The following is a 9,372-nucleotide window of genomic DNA, read 5'->3' as shown; positions in this document are numbered from 1 at the left end:
TGAACTGCTTGATAATGCCATCTACTCTTCCTTGCCAGGCGGAGGATGGCTAACATCACATGGTTGATGTGAGGTGAACTCGAGCTTTGTCGATTAGACATATTACTATCACCTCGTTGTTGAGAGCCAATCTGATGTGGGCTGTTCTAGGAGGGGATAGTCTCCTCAATTTCAGGAGGACTGTCATAGCCTCCAAGATGTTGAAGTGAAAGTTTTTGAACTAGAATGATCAATTTCTTGCCCTTTCCTTTCATACGGATGGCCTCCCCGTTCTTCCAGGGAGGCTTCCGTGTGTATCGCCACTGATGTTTGTGGTGGTTGCAAGAAAATTGTCTGTTCTAGGCTCTTATTCATTGACCATGGCCTCAATAGCTTGCACAATCGGGTCGGTGTCAACCTTGTCGATCTCTTCGAGTGTTTGATGCGTATCTTCTCTATACTCCTAGCGTATCCTTTGGCTGTGCTTCTTAGCACCGGATCTGTCACTACTGCGAACTGGAGAGACCCCATTGCTCTTTCCTGTTGGCATTTTGAAATCCTCTTGTGTTGGATTAGTCTCTTGACAGATGCCGCTATTTCTCTCCCCTTTTTTAATAGAATGGAGAGGTGTTGTGACTGCAAAACCTCTCCAACTTGTGAGTTGGAGAAAAGCAAAACTTCTAGCGACTGGTCTTCAGGCCCAGGTGTTCCAGGAACTGGATCACCTTTCTGGCCTCTTGCAGACAAGTAGTCTTGGATGCTGCCCGCACCCGCCAATCGTCCAAGTATGCTACTACCTGTACTCCTTTGGAGCGCAGGTGCTGGATGATCGTGTCCGTGAGTTTTGTGAATACTTTTGGGGCTATATTTATTCCAAAGGGCTTGGCTGTGAAGACAAATTTTGTCTACTGTAGCCTGAATTCTAGGTAAGAGGAGAGGGGGCGATTGACTGGTAGGTGTCAGTAAGCATCTGCCAGGTCTATTGAGACTACATACACCCCTTTTTTGGTAAAAGGGTCCTTATGTGCTGCATTATGAGTATCCGGAACTTGTGGTTTTCGATGAACTTGTTGATTAGAGACAAGTCTAGAATGACTCTGGGTCTGCCCGAGTCCTTCTTGGGAACATAAAACAACCTTCCCAGGAATTTCGATGGACTTCAATTTCCTCATTACCCTCTTATTCAAGAGTTTTGAGGCATATTCTTCCAATAAGGGGGAGTGTTGGAAGAATTTTGGAAAGGTAGGGTGGATTTTGTTCCATTTACAACCAAGTCCATTCCTAATTTGGCTGTGGACCCAGGGATCGAAGGTCCAACGATCCCGAAAGTAGAAAGTCTGCCTCCTACCTGGAACCTCACATTGTACAGAGGTCCCTGAGGACATATTTCCGTGACCTCGTCCTCCTCCATCCTTCAGGCAAGTGCCTTTCAAAGCCTGGATTAATACAGGTGACTGGCTACCAGCTGATGAGAGACCATCTAGAAGGTGGTTGACGGCTGGACTACCATTTAAGGCACCATGATCATGGTCACGGTCGGAAATTGTGCAGTTCTAATGATGATTTCCTCTTCGAGGACATGCCCCACTTTTGGAGCAGGTTCCCATTCTCCGTGGTGGTTTTGGTAATGACCTCTTGGACCATTTCCTGTGGGAAAGGGTCTATGCTCCAGATACCTGATGAAATCACAGCTTTCTGGGTTCGTGTTTCATTGTTGATGCGGCAAACACATGGTCTCTACCGGTCCTTTTTGACCTGAGAAAAAACCTACAAATCCATCACAAGGGTGGGGCGTTACTAAAGGCCTGCACACATTTCTTAAGTGGTTCTGACGAGACAGGGATGCAACAAACTTATCTTTCGTCTCCTGTTCCCTTCTCAAGGGATGGTTTGGCAACCTAGGAAGGTTCTCGTTAAACTGCTGACCTGCTATCTCCGGAGAAGGTTAGATGAACTTCTTTCCACTTCTCCTCGCAGGTGGGCATAGCTAGAGACCTTTCTTTAGGATTGGGCAGGGTTTGCCCTCCTCGACTGCTCTTCTAACACAGTCTAGGGCTATCCCCTAAAGGGAGAAAGGCTCATGAGGAAGGAGCAATGACGGCTGGATGCTTCTTGTTCACTGCTGAGACTTTGGAGTTATTATATCTGGCCCCTTTCTGGGTCTTGGTAAGGTTGGCTTGGGCCTTGTCATGTTTGAGGACAATGACTTCCTTTGGTATAGCCTCCTCGTGGGATGTAGGTTCATCTCGTAGTCTCACAAAGCAATCTGGGTACGCTGAAAGCTGGGCCAGAATTGAAGCTTTGCAATGGGATTGGGCCCCAACTTCTAGGACATATAAAACTTCCTATTCAGCCTGGGCATGTGTTCCGTCTACCTCCAGGGGTTAGTTCGGAACAGTGAGGGAGGACAGATATTATAGGGGGCTTAGCGGAGCCCCTGGAAGCGTCAGGGCGTTTCCTTCCCTGTACCTCTCTTTTCCTCTCTTTGAGAGCTTGCTCATTCTCCCCTCGTTCCTTCCGGAACAGTGTCAGCATCTGCTGGATCGACTCTAGGAGCGTTTCACTCCTGCCAAACTGTCTAGCCAGTTGGGGAGCTGGGGTTAGAGAGGTTGACGGCATAAGTTAATATGCCGGCACAGTGAGATGAGGTACCTCAGTCATCATCGAAACAGATCCTTCTTCCTCCATGGGTGGTTGAACCACTCCTTATTCAGGGCCTTCTTGCAGTAGGTTCTGTCTGGTGTCAATGGACGCCTCTGACATCCGGTCTTGGTGGATGTCCATGCCTTGCAGTGCCTGTTGATATCCATGTCCACCGACCATTGGATAGAGGGAGACTGGACCTGTGCCTGAGACACAAACTTATTCGATTGAGCCTTAGGGAACAGTAGGCACTACAAAACTTGTTAGGTAGGTAAGGTCCCTGAACATTCTTCTGGAACCTTTTACTCTCCTTTTTTGGGTTTCCCTTGCTATATCCCTTGACTCCATAGTGTCAGGTATGTCTTTTACAAAGCCATCGGTCAGCAAGGTCAAGCGATTGGAGTGACCTTTCCGGTCCCAGAACCTCAGGGGTCCAGATACGATGCGGCAAGGGCATAAGACCCGTACATCGTATGCCCACAAAAGTTCTTACTCTTGTGGTTGCAGAACACTCCTGTACACTTCGCTATCAACTCCTCCTGTCAGGGAGAGAAGGGTGAATGAGTATTAGTTTGTTTATATTATTGATATAATACATACTAAAAATACGGGTTCCAGTACCTCAGGGATCCAAATACGATGCAGTGGGGAGCATGAGACCTGCACATCTAGCGGCCATATAAGGTCCTACTTTTGTGGTTGCAAAATAGGGCTGCACACTTCACCTTGCCCTCCTGTAAGGAAGGAAAGAGTGAAATGAGTATGGGGAAATTTATCATACTGATAATTATTCACATGTATCAAATAGTAATCATTACTATTATAATTATAGCTTAGAATAGTAAGCTAGAAAGGCAATAGGAAAGACACATATCTGTGTTTCCAGTCCAGGTAATTGCTGCGACCTCCCTCAATATTAATTTTTTGAAATTTCCTTATTAGGGAAATATAGGGTGGAATAGCTCTCATACGTAGAGCTGGAGTCAGTGTATACTAGCACTAACTCTCCCACAAGAGAATATTAATACCGTAGGGTAAAGATTTTTATGTTCTGATGATCTAGGATACATCAGAATGTTGAAGGAATACTTCACTTCAACATTTGCTTAGCGGTCTCAACAATGGACTGTGAAAAGACACAGTATATGTTAGAAAATCATACTACTGTATATTATATACTGTAGTTTTCTAACTGCTGTATTTCTATACTGCAGGAATACTGGCTACTGTATAGTCTTATACTGTAGTTCTGCCGGCATACTACCGGCTACGCTAGTACCTGGCGGCACTAGCCGACAGAGAAAGAGAAAGAATGGATAGAAGGGCTACCGTATCATTATAGTTTAGTACAATAATTAGGGTTGTAGGGACTACTGTCTCTACTGCCTTCTTTCCAGAATGAGGATTCAAATGGAAGGGGAGAGAATGTATTAATTCTAGCTTCCATCCAGCCACAAAATATGCTGCCGGCTCCACTGCCGGTCACAGGGTTTGTGGATGGCAGTCCAAGAGAGGACTGAAGAATACTCAGAGTTTTAATGCGTCTCCCACCGGCAGCCGTCATGGCGAGGCTCAACTTTTCCCAGAGCCTTGCTTCCATTAAGGGGAAGGTCGAAGCGGCAATCTAGCCGCCTTTGTGGAGCCCGGCCGGCAACGTAATTAACCCGGCAAGTGGGGAGATTGTAGAATACCGGCCACAGATGTTGTGACGGCTAGGCCGTCACTAAAGGACAAAAGGGGAAGGGAAAGGGTCTTATATTTTGCATGGAAAGAAGGCGGCACGTCTGCCTCCTACTGTCGGCCGCAAAATAAGGAAATATAGTTTCCTATGCCAGCGCCGTCTAGGGCGGCAGAAGAATAACGATTCCTCTGCCTAAGACATTGCTGGATATAAGACATGTCTTCTAGACCAGTGTTTCTCAACGTGGGCCATATGGCCCCCTTGGGGGCCATGAGATTTTTTCAGGGGCCACAAGGCAAAATTTGAAAAATGGGGGGCCATGGGGGGCCACAGAAAATTTAGGACCCACAAAATATATAAATGTGTAATATTTTGAAATAAATCATTAATATGCTTGAGTTTAGTTTGAACATCATTCAATTCAATATACCAGGTAATTTTTGCAGACAGTGAAATATTCAATAATCTCTTCACTCTCTCTCTCTCTCTCTAGCTGGCAGAGTGGTAAAAGGCTGAACTATGACCCTTGACAAAAACCATTAACTCTCTCTCTCTTTATCTCTCTCTCTCTCTCTCTCTCTCTCTCTCTCTCTCTCTCTCTCTCTCTCTCTTCTCTCTCTCTCTCTCCCTCTCTCTAGCAGGCAGAGTGGTAAAAGACTGAACTATCAAAGATTATGCTGACTGGTAAACTTCCGAACGACAACCATTAAGATGTTTATAAACAATTTTAACAGCTACGGTATATGGGTTATAATATAACCGTTGTATTGTTTCTTCTTCAATAATAGATCCATCTTTCAGTTTAACATAGACTTGCGAGGAAGAGACTTGATTTAAGTTCTACCAAAGAGGTTTGTGAAAGATAACTTTATATCCACATACGTATGTACATACAAACATACATTTATACTTACATACAGTGTACAAACATACATTTATACTTACATACATGAGTTTTGTTTGTTTTTTATTTTAGATAAGCATGACCAGTCCAGCTAAGAAAAAATGCAGACAGTATTCTGTCGAATATCTTGCTTTTGGATTCATTGAATCTCCACAAAATACTACAATGCCTATGTGCCTGCTGTGTATGACCTCACTCTCAAATGAAAGTATGCGTCCCAGCAAACTGAAAAAGCATCTGGAGACTGCACATAAAGACAAGAAAGACAAGCCGCTAGATTTCTTCAAGAAATTACGTGATGAGTTCCAAGGAAGGATGACAGTGAATCATATGTTTACCCAAAAAGTGGCAAAAGTAGACAGAGGGATGTTGGCTTCTTACAAGATAGCAAATTTGATTGCAAAAGCAGGTAAGCCTCATACTATCGGTGAATCTCTGATCATGCCGGCAGTGGCTGTAGTGCTTTCAACAGTCATGAATCAGAGTCCACAAAAGGTAACTAGTGTTATTCCTCTGAGAAACTCCTCAGTATCTCGCCGTATTGATGAGATGGCAGCTGATGTTGAAAACCAATTAATCTCAAAACTGCAGGTGAATGATTTCTCGCTTCAACTCGACGAATCAACTTTACCTGATAATTCTGCTCTTTTGATGGCATTTGTGAGGTTTCTTGGTGTAGATGAAATATGTCAAGAAATGCTTTTCGCATTGAAATTAACGACTGACACTAAAGGAGAATCCATCTTCAAAAAACTTGAGGTCTATTTTGAGGAGAACAACATTCCACTCAAGAACATTGTGGCTTGTGCAACAGATGGCGCTGCTGCTATGATAGGAAGGTATCGGGGATTCAGTGCTTACTTAAAAAAAGCTGTTCCTAATGTCGTTTGTGTGCACTGTGTTGTTCACCGGCAGCACCTGGTTGCCAAAAACCTAGCAGGACGTCTTCATGAAGCACTTGGGCATGTTATCAAGGCTGTCAACTTGATAAAAAGTAGTGCACTGAAAGATCGCCTCTTTCAGCAATTATGTGAAAAGAACAATGAAGAATTTGAAAAACTTGTGTTACACACAGAAGTCAGGTGGCTTTCTAAAGGTAATTGCCTGAACCGTTTTGTTGCACTTTGGGACAGTGTTATCTCTTTCTTTAGTGGGACAGAACTTGGGCAGAAACTTGTTGATGCAAAGAGTGACATCTTCTACCTGTCTGACATATTTGAAAAGCTAAATGTTCTGAACACAGAGCTTCAAGGAAATAACTCCACCATGTTTTCCTGCAAGGAGGCAATTACTACATTTAAAGGGAAACTCAAGCTGTTCTGGTTGAACCTTGGAAGACGAGAGTTTGCACAGTTTCCTTCCTTAGCAGTTATATCCACCGATCTGCTTGATGATGACCTAGCAGTGTATGTTGACCATCTGAAGCAGTTGCATAATGATATGGACACTCGCTTCTCTGACCTACTCCAAATGACTGTGCCACACTGGTTTGTGGATCCCTTCATTGCTGACGTATCTGAAGTTGATGTCACCCTACAAGAAAGTCTCATTGAACTTCAGAATAACACAACAGCTCAAGCAAGGTTCAAGCGTTGAGGACACCAGAAGCTGTGGATGAATCAAGATGTGTATAAGAAGTACCCAATACTCTGGAAAGATGTGAAGTTGCTCTTACTTGCCTTTCCCACGTCTTACTTGGTTGAGACTGGTTTCAGTCGGGTGATGTACCTGCTGTCAAAGACACGAAATCGCCTTGACATAGAAAAAAAGAGGCGATTTACGTCTCTCTCTGACAGCTTTCAAGCCAAACATTGACAAGTTGGCAGCCTTGCATCAGTCACAGGGATCCCACTGAAACCTTTCAAGATAAAGCCAATTGTACCTACATGTATTCCTTGTTTTTTTATTCCTTTTGTAAATAGATAAGTGTTCAAATAAAATATTTTTCCAATTAATATTGGTATTTGATTCATGCCTGAAATTAGTGTTTTGAGTACATGGTACTACTCAAACTAGAACCATTAATATACCTTCCCTAGGCGTATTAAGGTGATGGACGGAAGGCGGGTGTGTGGGGGGGGGGGGGGTAAGAACTCAGAGTTGGCATGGAGGGGCCACAACAACTTGCACTGGATTGAAGGGGGCCACCACCAGAAAAAGGTTGAGAAACAGTGTTCTAGACCACAAGGGAGAAGGTGGCGGCAACTGTACTACCACTTTCGGTTGTGGACTAGGGAAGCCGGGCTTCCTAGGCCGGCAACTGTGAAACCGGCAGGGGAATGACTAATCCCCCATCGATCGAGTTGCCAACAACAAGACTGAGTTACTGTCGTATTTCAAAGCCGGGATACTCACCGGCAAAGAGGATAGACAGAAACACTATCCCAGTCAAGCCGGAGTACACTACGCTATACGCTATGGCAAGACAAAAGATAGGGTTGCCGCCTAATGGCGGCACTCACAGGGAAGGAAGGGTTTATCCTTAAATCTCTAAAAGAGACGAGTATCGAATTATGGTAGTAATTCTAGGAGATGTACTATCATCGATTAAATTAATAAAACGATACAAGAGTATAAACAGGGATAACGTTACTAAAGTATACTAAAACGCGTTAGGCTAGCCTAACTCGAGTCGGGATCTCGGATACGCTACATCACCGAGGCGCTATCATATACTATCGAATTGTTTAAAAGAAGAGGAAATATTACATGTGTAATCTTATCTTCACTAGTATAATTTGCCTAAATAGCTAGAATTCATTAAAGCTAAATACCAAGGACGTCGTACTACCAACTAAATAAAGCATTTATGGCGTACGACAGCGGTCCAAAATGGCCGCCTCCAGTGATGACTCTGCTCCACTAAACACATCTAAATTATGCTAATTCAACTGTGAGAAGGGAGCCAAAAATTATACATTGGAAAGATTAAATACTCAACTTTCCAGAGGATGAAGATGCTGGAGATTGCATTTTAATAATCATTGTAATAGTAACAAAACTGAGAGCAGTTGGGAGATACACCGCACTTAATTCGCTACTACAAAAGGAATGGTTCGCCGGGGTGGTGCCGGGAGGGGATCCACCGGGTAACCTTGATAACGGCTCCCCTTCAAATTCGCCACTCTTCCCCCTCAAAGCAAAAACTCTATTTGGGGTGAAGATTGCTATGTGTCGTATCAAGAAATACGTCCCCTAATATTATGCGATATCCTTAAGAGTTATATTAAGAATACTCGCGCCAGGAGTTAGAATTCTGGAGACCTATGATTAATTCTCTGGGAGTATCACTGTAGCCAAATATCCCTTAGAAAGCTGCCGAAAGGAACCTTCCATCAGGACGACATGGCTCAGCCCAAAAATTAAGATGAAAATCAGCAGCTGAGAACCAGACAGGAAAATAATTCCTGAAACAAGGTAGAATGACAGAATTAAAACACTTCTTCAGAACAGATTGATCACCAAAAATCTTAAAAGACTTTCTCAATAAACCAATTTTATTGTGCAATTGAAGAAGACACAGACCTAATATGTTTCTCAAAAGTAAATTCTCTATCGAGAATCACACCTAAAATTTCAAAAGATTTATACAAAGTTGAAGAAATATCATCAATGCTGAGATCCGTATATTGTGGAGCTACTGTCCTTGAACTACTTACAATCATACTTTGAGTTTTGTTCGGATTCATCTTCATACTCCATAATTTCCACCTTGTATTAATTTTAGCTAGATCTCTATTAAGGGATTCAGTAATCCTAGGAGACGGAAATGATACAAAGAAAGAACCATCATCTACATATGCAACAAGCTTGTTTTCTATGCCAAACCACATGTCATGCGTATATAGTAGGAAAAGTAATGGAACACCAGATATCAAATTCCTATACTCACTATGGTGCCCATCAATATCAACTCTTTGAGACCTATTACTTAAAAATTATATAATAATGCTAAGAAACGAACCACCCACTCCCAACTGATTGAGTTTGAAGACAAGGGCCTTATGATCAACATGGTCAAAAGTAGCACTAAAACCATGGCTAATCATGCGAACTTCCTGACCACAATCAAGGTATTTCTGTACAGCATTGGAGATTGTAAGAAGGGCATCACATGCTACAAGGCCTTTACGAAAACCAAATTGTAAATTAGAGAACAGATAAT

The 9,372-nt window shown here is 43.1% G+C and overlaps 1 long non-coding RNA gene across 1 annotated transcript; it reads left to right on the top strand.

Moving 5' to 3' along the window:
• Positions 1–5,122: 5,122 nt before the first annotated feature.
• LOC137640608 (uncharacterized) lies at positions 5,123–5,520 on the top strand. Its single transcript, XR_011044414.1, has 2 exons — positions 5,123–5,154; positions 5,280–5,520. It is a non-coding gene; the product is annotated as an uncharacterized lncRNA (long non-coding RNA).
• The last annotated feature ends 3,852 nt before the right edge of the window (positions 5,521–9,372 follow it).

The sequence above is a fragment of the Palaemon carinicauda genome, chromosome 5 (genome assembly GCF_036898095.1).
Source record: "Palaemon carinicauda isolate YSFRI2023 chromosome 5, ASM3689809v2, whole genome shotgun sequence".
Taxonomy (NCBI): domain Eukaryota; kingdom Metazoa; phylum Arthropoda; class Malacostraca; order Decapoda; family Palaemonidae; genus Palaemon; species Palaemon carinicauda.
This window is presented reverse-complemented; position numbering and strand designations above follow the sequence as displayed.